General features: G+C 48.6%; 1 pseudogene; it reads left to right on the top strand.

Moving 5' to 3' along the window:
- The first annotated feature begins 2,592 nt into the window (after positions 1–2,592).
- Positions 2,593–3,063, top strand: LOC102872490 (annotated as a pseudogene).
- The last annotated feature ends 6,348 nt before the right edge of the window (positions 3,064–9,411 follow it).

Raw genomic sequence — 9,411 nt, 5'->3', positions numbered from 1 at the left:
TGGTGGACAGTGTTGGCTGGAGCTTCCCGACTAAATCAAGCCTGGAAGCAGGAGCGGCATCCACTTCCGAAATGGCTTGCCTCCGGAAACTCTATGTACGAACAGTGCTCAGGCTGTTCGTTCGTAGGGTCGCTACGAGGTCATCTAAAGAACAACAACAACAACAAAATTATTAATTTCAGTAAAAATTAGAGACTTTGGATTTCCACTCATTCATTGTTGCACTTTTCTTCCCTACCAACCCTCTCCCCTAGTACACTACCCTCTTGTAAAAGTGAAACAAAACTTCTTTCATTGTTTTACAATCCCTCCCCCAGGTCCACTCGACCCTATAGCCTTTGCTGTAGACACCTGTCATGACAAAAATACCCAATCTTATACCCCTTTAAAACAGTTTTCTCCCTCATCTGTTTCAATGCAGTATACATTATTGAACCCATCTTTCTCAGTCTCCCCCCAACTGTGATGTCAGTCCTGGTTTACAACAGTGGCACCATGCAGTATTTGTCTTTTTGTGACTGAGATACTTCACTCAGCATAATGTCCTCCAGGGTCACCAATTTTGGATAATATTGCATGAGTTCCTTGTTTTCCAACGCAGGGTAGTATTCCATTGTGTGAATATACCACAGCTTCTCCAGTCATTCGTTTGTTGATGGGCACTTAGGTTGTTTCCAACTGCTTGCTATTGTGAACAAAGCAGCGATAAACATGGGTGTGCATATATCTGTTTGGATGAGGGTTATGGTCTCTTTGGGTTATATTCCCAGTAGTGGAATTGCTGGGTCTCATGGTGTTTCTATTTGCAACTTTTTCAGAAAGCACCATACCTCCTTCCACAGTGGTTGCACCATTTTACACTCACACCAACAGTGAGTAAGGGTTTCAGTTTCTCCACAACCTTGCCAGCATTTGTTGCTTGCTGTTTTGTTAAATCTTGCTATTCTGACTGGGGTGAGATGATATCTCATAGTTGCGTTAATTTGCATCTCTCTTAGAGCTAGGGATTTTGAACATTTCTTCATGTGCTTGCTGGCCATCTGAATGTCTTCTTCGGTGAAGTGCTTCAACATTTTAAAAAATGGTAAGTCTTGAAACTATGGCCTCTGGTCACCCTTCTCACCTGGAAATGAACCCCTTTTGGGGTGTTCAATGTTCGTTCAAACAATAGTTGGGTCTATAAGGTAAACAATAACAGCAGGGACAGCTGTTCCTGAGGGCAATAACGCCCCCCCCCCCTGCAAGAGCCAAATGGCAGCATTTTCCCAGGGTTAGAACTCTGGAAGTTTGGAGGTGTGGGACAGAAAGACAAAGAAATGAGAGTGACAGGGAGGATGAGGGAAGAATTGGTTACAAGGTGATGACTGTGTATGAATGGAGTGAATGGGAATGAATGGAAAATCAGTTTGTTCTGTAAGATTTCATTCCCTTCCCCAATTTTCCTCCATATAAATCATTTGAATTCACTTATGCTTTCATATGAACTGGGAATAATTTTTCCAATACTGTATAAACTTGAGTTTGCGTTGGGATTAAACGCCTATGTTTCTTCGAGAAAGGCACAATATGGTCAAGTCAACCTTTTGCATTTATTCTTTTATAATGTCCACTAAAATTTGTACGTTGTTGTTAACCAATACACAATTATTCTCTGCTAGCTTTATTTTTAAATATTTTCTAGTTTATATTGCCATTGATAGTAGATTATTCTTTATCTTTTAAACCGTTCAGTATTCCTGTCTTCTGCACCTGGCAAGGTTTCCTTTCTATCCTCCTGAACATAGTAGGAGGGGTTTTCCTCAGTAGGTATTTACCCCAATCCAACTAAAGCCAAAAATGAAGAAATTGGGGATTCCTACCAACTTCTACAGACTTAAATTGATCAAACAGGAAATGAACATGCATGACTAACTGCTGGTAACTGGAATGTGTAAATTAGAAACAAAGAAGAAGGATGAGTACTTAGGAAATGTAGCATTAGTGATAGAAATGAGGAAGAGGCATGATAGAATTCTGTATGACCAATCGCTTATTCAAGGAAGTATCTTGTCTGAGTGGTAGGAACCTGACCTGTCAATTCAAAAGAACTTGGTAACATCCACCAACTGCTCTGGGAAAAGATTAGCATTCTTCTCCCCGGCTGTTTATTGCCTCTGAAAACACACTGGAGGGTTGGTGGCAGAGGGAGATGGCTCCTACAAAAATTATATGATTTATTCATCACAAACCCCTTCTATAAGCCAAGACCACAGCCCGCACTGGCCCTCTGTGCTGCCCTTAGCTCCATTATCCACCTCGGGCGATGGCTACCTTGAAAATGTCGCAGCACCAGCTTTTTTGAACAAATATGTCAACAAAATCAAGGCATATGCCCTCACAAATACTTGATGAACGGCAACAAAATGAAGACAATATCTGGTTGTTAATTATGTCTGGCCATGTTGGTTTTGAGAGTTTCAGTAGACCCATTCAACAGGGATTCTGTTTTAATATTCTTTCTGTGGGGGAAACTGAAATTGGGAAATCACCACTGATGACACATTGTTTAATTCTAAGTTTGAAGACCATGAATCTTCACCTTTTTTTGCCCATATGTTAACCTTAAGGCTCTGAGAAATGCTCATTTGGACAAATATGGAAGGTCTTCAATAACAAACTCACGGTAGCTACTATAAACTTTACAGACACTGCAAACCATGCTTTAAAGACAGAGGCCCAGAGAACTAGCCAGTCAGTCTTGAAGAGACTTACAAAGCCAAAAGACATGAATTCTACATTTAACGTCCCAAAAAAGAATGATGAAATGAAACAGATGTGTGTGCAATGAGTAAAGGAGAAAGAAACCATATTGAAAGAAGCAGAGAGAGAACTGCAGGCCAAATTTGAACTTCTTTTAAGAGTTCGCCAAGGGGAGAATGAAGTTTGAAGAGAAGACTTTTAGAAGAAGAAATAGTTGCTTTTTCTAAAACTAAAGCATCCTCTGAAATGTTCCAGAACCGGCCGTTTTCTGTTCCTACTGGTACCAAGAAGGGAAAGGATCGGAAGAACTCTACTTACATATAAAATAGTCATCCTAGAATATCATATAAGATCATTACATGTGGAAGTTAGTAAAAAATCGGGTTGTATACCTTGGGTTTCTTTTCCTGTTTTTTATTTGCTGTAGTATTTACTAGTTCTCTGTCTCAAGAATGGACACAATAACCATAATTTACGGAAAATTATTTCCAAATATAAGGTCAGTACATACGCTCAAGTGCACAATATTACTTAGATAATGAGATAATGATTGTTAGAAATTTTTATGTTACTTAAAATGGATCTAAGTTGTTCTCCCTTTAGCCAACTAATTGTTAAATTTGCAGTGCATTATACTAGAGAAAGAAGTGTTAGTGCTATTTAAAATCCATAATTCACATTATAGCTATGTGGTTCCCTGATATCCTAAGATTAATCCTTTTTTTTTAAAAAAAATAATATATAAAAGTTAAAATTTTAGGGATTTCTTTGAAATGTATGCCTGAAACACTGTAACCTTTGAATAGTTTTATAAAAATGCTTAAATTTTTATATGATGACCTAGTGGGGAATATCTAAACCTTTCTATCAAATTGTATAACATGATGACTTCTGGACTGGTATGGCTTATAGTGCTTGATACAAAATATGTTTAAAGATGAAAATATCCAGGTGCAGAAATGTTACTCTGTTATAAAAACCTTTTGAAACTGAGCTCCTTTGAGGAGCTTGAAAATAGTAAAAAGCCAATAGAATTGAGGAGAGCAGTTTGAATCCACCTTCTGGTCCACAGGGAAAAGATAGGCAATATCCTCCCATGCAGCTAAGAACCTAGAGGGGGTTGGGGTGAGCTCTGGGTCAGTTTAGACTGAAGGTACACAACAAGAAAAACAGAGTAGTGAAGGAAGAATTCTCAGGTACAATTAAGACATTAGTGAAAAAACAAAGTTATGGAAACTGAAGCAATAGCAACTGAGAAGTTTCAACGCACAAATGCAATTCTGAAGGTGCTTACTAGCCTAAGCCAAGAAATTTGGAGAGCACCTTCTTGGCCAACTGATGGGAACAGGTCTGTATTCGAGCACATTAACTAGGAACAGAATGTGGAAAAGATCCCTCAATGTCATTCATATCACATGGAAGTAAAATCTTCTTGAAGAAAGTTAAACAAATTTTACAGCAGCACACCAATAGGGAACCTGCAGAAATACATATAGCTGAAATTGTGGGGTTTTGACAATACAAATTTGTGAAACTGTGTTCGTTAAACCAAACTAGAGACTCTAAGAAGAAGTGCAGACAGAGTGCTGTCCTGGTATACACTTGGGGGCTCTCCCACTTTCTGACCAGGGGGTCTTCATGCGTCCAAACACCCGTGAGCGGTCCTGGCCGGGGGGGCAATCCTGTTGTACACTAGACCATCAAATAGAGCAACACTGCTCCTCTCCTTTCTCGTGGGCACAGTCGTGGCCCTGTCTGTGGCTGTCCTGTCCTTGCCTGGGGCTGTCCTGGTCCTGCCTAGGCCTGTCCTGGTTCAAGGGAGAGCCTTGCATGCAGATAACCCTCGCGCAGTGTTGGCTCCTGCCATACATGCTGGGCACATGCTCCGCCTAAGGATAGAGGGTTGCATGAGCCCCTGCACCTTGCTGTGCCTCCGCCTCCGCGCGCTGTCGCTGCATTCTGTTGCCAAGGGTTACTTCTTCCTAGTGCTTTTGCTGGAAGCCGGAAGCTGCACTTCAGATTCTGAAGACTCTTAAGAGATCAAACTTTTTTTGAAGCGAAGCCTTTCATCCCGTCCCTTCCTCATGGGAAACTTCCTGCAAAGGTTCCTGTCCCTATTGAACCTCAACTCCTAGAACCTCAACCCACAAACCAGGTGAGCCATGGGTCCCCACCACCGTGGCCCCCCAGGCTCCCTCAGAGTCTCCACGACCTCCACTCTGGGCATTGGGAGCACACCCAGCTGGTGCCCAGGGTCGCGCCAGACTGGGAGCAGGGCAACGAGAGGAGGGTGCTGGCGCCTCGAGCCTCGAACGGTGTCCCCAACACGCCAGCCTCACAGGTGGGCTCGGGCCCTGGTTCCTCCAGCTCCGGGGAGACCCACGTGAAGCGCCATGTGGGGACCACTGGCCATCCTGGGCGGGAGGGTTACTTGGTGACAGGCACGATCGAGCCCCGCCGCGTGCTCACACCGCCCCGTGAAGCCAGCCTGGTCCACAGGCGAAACCCCAGCCCCAAGGAGCTGAGGGTACAGGCCCTGAGACAGCTACACAAGGGCAAGAACAGGCTGGAGGATCCTCTAGGCTTTGCGGAGAGCAAGCACCCCAAGGCCGCCCCAAACGCCACACTGGAGGCTGCACAACCTGGCTTCTGGGCCCTGAAGAAGGAAACCTTGGTGTCTGTGTTCTTGCACAGGCCAAGCACATTAAACAAACAGCCCAGCTCCAGGATCCAAATTACGGGCCCCAAGTGGCGTGGTCTTATATTCTACAAGGAATCTTACCTAGTGGAGCGCCTGTTGCCTGCCTCTGCCACCAGGCCTGCTGTCTATGAACCATCTCTCTATAACACCAGGCATGCTACCTACCCACCATCTCTCTCTGTCACCAGGCTCACTGCCCTCCAGCGGTCTCTAACACCAGGTGTGCTGCCAATCAGCCGCCTCTTTCTATCACCAGACCTCTTGCCACCTATGAGCTGAGTCTCTCTAATACCAAGGGTACTGTTGTTACCCAGCCATCTCTCTTGGCTATTAAGCTTACGGGTACCAAGAAGTCTCTGTCTGTCACTGAACATGCTACTGAGCAGCCTTCACCCTCAGCCACCAAGCCTGGTGATCCCCAGCCATCTGACTTTTCCACCAAGCGTGCTGCCAAACAGTGGTTTCACTCTACCAGCAAGCTTGCTAGTGACCAGGAATTTCTTTCTGCCACCGAGCATGGTGATCCCCAGGTGTCACCCTCTGCCACAAAGCCTGGTGATGCCCAGCCATCTCTCTCCACCGTCCAGCCTGGTAATGTCCAGCCATCTCACTCTACAACCAAGCGTGCTGACAAAAAATGGTCTCTTTCTTCCAGTAAGCTTGCTGCTGACCAGGCACCTCTATCTGCCACTGAGCCTGGTGATGACCAACCGCCTTGCTCTCCTATCAAGCTTGCTGCCTAACATCGGTCTCCCTCTGACGCCAAGCATGCTGCATCTCTCTCTGCTTGGTGATGCCCAGCCATTTTGCTCTACCACCAGGAGTGCTGACAAGGTACGGTCTCGCTCTCCCAAAAAGCTTGCTGTTGATGAAACATCTCTCTCTGCCACCGAGGTAGAGATGACTAGCCATCGCTCTCTACCACCAGGCAAACTCCCAAACAGCAGTCGCCCTCTGCCACCAAGCCTGCTGACAGCCAGGAATCTGTCTGTGCCACCAAGCCTGGTGATACCCCGCCATCTCAGTCTTCCACCAAGCGTGGTGAAAAAGAACGGGCTCACACATCCACTAAGCTTGCTGCTGACCAGGCTTCTCTCTCTACCACTGAGCCTGGTGATTCCCAGCAGGCCCTCTCTGCCAGTGAGTGTGGTGATGCCCAGCCATCTCACTCTACCACCAAGCGTGCTGACAGAAAACGATCTCACTCTGCCTTTAAGCATGCTGCTGACCAGGCATCTCCCTCTTCCACTGAGCCTGGCGATGCCCAGGGGGCCCTCTCTATCATCGAGTATGGTGCTGCCCAGCCATCTCGCTCTACCACCAAGCGTGATTCCAGAAAACTCTAACTCTGCCACTAAGCATGCCGCTGACCAGGCTGCTCCCTTGGCCACCGAGCCCAGTGGGACCTCTCTATCATCGAGTCTGGTGATGCCCAGGTATCTTGCTCTATCTACCACCAAGGGTGTTGACAGAAAACGATCTCCCTCTGCCACTAATCATAGTGCAGACCAGGCAGCTCCCTCTGCCACTGAGTCTGGTGCTACCCATGTGGCCCTCTTTACCACTGAGTCAGCTGATGCCCAGCCATCTCGCTCTGCCACCGAGCGTGCTGACAACCAGGCATCTCCCTCCACCAGCAGGCCTGCTGACGCACTGCCTTCTCTGTCTGCCTCTGAGAGTGCTGATGCACTGGCATCTCCGTCACCCAGCCTGGTGATGCGCAGGCATCTCACTCTACCGCCAAGTGTGCTCATAAACAACGGCCCCGCTCTGCCAAAAGGCTTGTTGCTGACCAAGCCTCTATTTATGCCGCCAACACGGGTGATGCCCAGCCATTTCTCTCTACGACTGAGCATGCTAATGCCCAACCTACTTTTTCTACCACCACGATTGATGATGCGCATTGGTCTCCCTCTGCCAAAAAGCGTGCATCCGTTCAACCATCTGTCTCTGCCAGGAAGCACGGTGCCACACAGCCATCTCTCTCTGCCACAGAGCCTGCTAACACCCAGCAGTCTCTGCCACCAAAGGTGCTTCTGATGAGCAGTGTCCCTCTGCCTCTAAGTGTGCAGTCTATCAGTGGCCTTTCTCCACCCAGCCAGTCCTCTCTACAGCCGGGCCTGGAGACATCCAACCGGCCCTGTCTATGGCCGAGACTGACGATCACCAGCCTGCCTTTTCTACCGTGGGGCCTGGACATGCCCAGCCAGACCTGTCTACCGCCAGGCCTGGTGACACCCAGCAGGCCCGGTCTACCACTGATGCCCAGATGCCCAGCCATCTTGCTCTACCACCAAGTATGCTGACAAACAACAGTCTCGTTCTGCCACCAAGCGTGCTGACAACCAGGCATCTCCCTCCACCAGCAGGCCGGTTGACACCCAGCCTTCTCTGTCTGCCTCTGAGAGTGCTGATTCACCGGCATCTCCCTCTGTCACCCAGCCTGGTGATGCACAGGCATCTCACTCTACCGCCAAGCATGCTTTTAAACAACCGTCCCGCTCTGCCAAAAGGCTTGTTGCTGACCAAGCCTCTATTTATGCCACCTTGTCTGGTGTTGCCCAGCCAACTTGCTCTACCACCCAGTATGCTGTCAAAACAACGGTCTCTCTCTGCCACCAAACGTGCTTCTGATGAGCAGTGTCTCTCTCCCTCTAAGCGTGCAGCCGACCACTGGTCTCTCTCTGCTACCAAACGTGCTGCTGCTCAGCAAGCCCTCTCTGCCACCAAGCGTGTGGCCACCCTGCAGTCTCTCTCTGCCAGGAATCGTGTTGTGGCCCTGCAATCTCCCTTTGCCACCAGGCATGCTGCCACCCTGCTGAATCCCTCTGGCACCAAGCGAGCTGACACCAAGCAGTCTCTCTCTACCACTGAGCTTGATGCCACCCAGATGTCACTCTCTGCCACTGATCACCCTAACAAGCAGCCATTTCCATCTGTGGCCCAGCTTCCTGGCCACCAGCCAACTCTCTCTGCCACTGAGCCTGATGACGCCCAACGAGCCCTCTCTACCACCAAGCCTGGCGATTCCCACCTGGCCCTGTCTATGGTGAAGACCTTTGATGCACAGCCGGCCCTTGCTACCACCGAGCCTGGTGATGCCCAACCGGACCTATCTACGGCTGAGCCTTGTGACACCTAGACAGCCCTACCTACCACCAGGCCTGGAGACACTCAGCCAGTCCTGTCTACGGCTGAGAATGGTGACATCCAGCCAGCCCTAGCTACCATCGGGCCTGAAGACACTCAGCTAGCCCTCTCTACCACTGAACCTGGGGGCACCCCGCCAGCCATAGCTACCACCATACCAGGTGACACTCAGCTGGCCCTTGCTACCGCTGAGTCTAGTGACTCCCAGCTGGCTCTGTCTACCACCGAGCCTGGGGACACCCAGGTAGCTCTGTCTAGCACCAAGCCCGCTCATGTCCAGCCAACTCTCCCTACCACCGAGCCTGGTCATGTCCAGCTGGCTGTCTCTACCAACAAGCCCAATGACGCCGAGCTGGCTCTTTCTACCAGTGAGCCTGGTTACGCTCATCAGGTGCCCTCTATCACCAAGTTTGGTGATGTCCAGATGGCTCTTTGTGCTACCCAGCCTGATGATACCTTGCTGGCTCTCGCTACTACTGAGCCTGGTGATGCCCAGCCATCACCCTCTACAACTAAACCTAGTGATGCCCAGCCATCTCACTCTACCACTAAGCATGCTGCCAAACAGTGGTGTCGTTTTGTCACCATGTTTGCTACTGACCAGGCATCTCTATCTCCCAGCCTGGTGACGCCTAGCCATCTCAATCTACCACCAAGCGTGCTGACAAACCATGGTCTCACTCTGCCACCAAGCTTGTGCCCGAACAGGCATCTGTCTCTTTGAACCAGCCTGGTGATACCCAGCCATCTCGTTCTACCACCAAGCATGCTGCCAAACAACGGTCCCACTTTGCCACCAAATTTGTCACTGATGAGCCTGG

The sequence above is a fragment of the Elephantulus edwardii genome, unplaced genomic scaffold, assembly GCF_000299155.1.
Source record: "Elephantulus edwardii isolate Elephantulus edwardi_28Jun2011 unplaced genomic scaffold, EleEdw1.0 scaffold00016, whole genome shotgun sequence".
Lineage (NCBI taxonomy): Eukaryota > Metazoa > Chordata > Mammalia > Macroscelidea > Macroscelididae > Elephantulus > Elephantulus edwardii.
The sequence above is the reverse complement of the archived record's forward strand: the minus strand, read 5'-3'. Positions and strand labels throughout refer to the sequence as shown.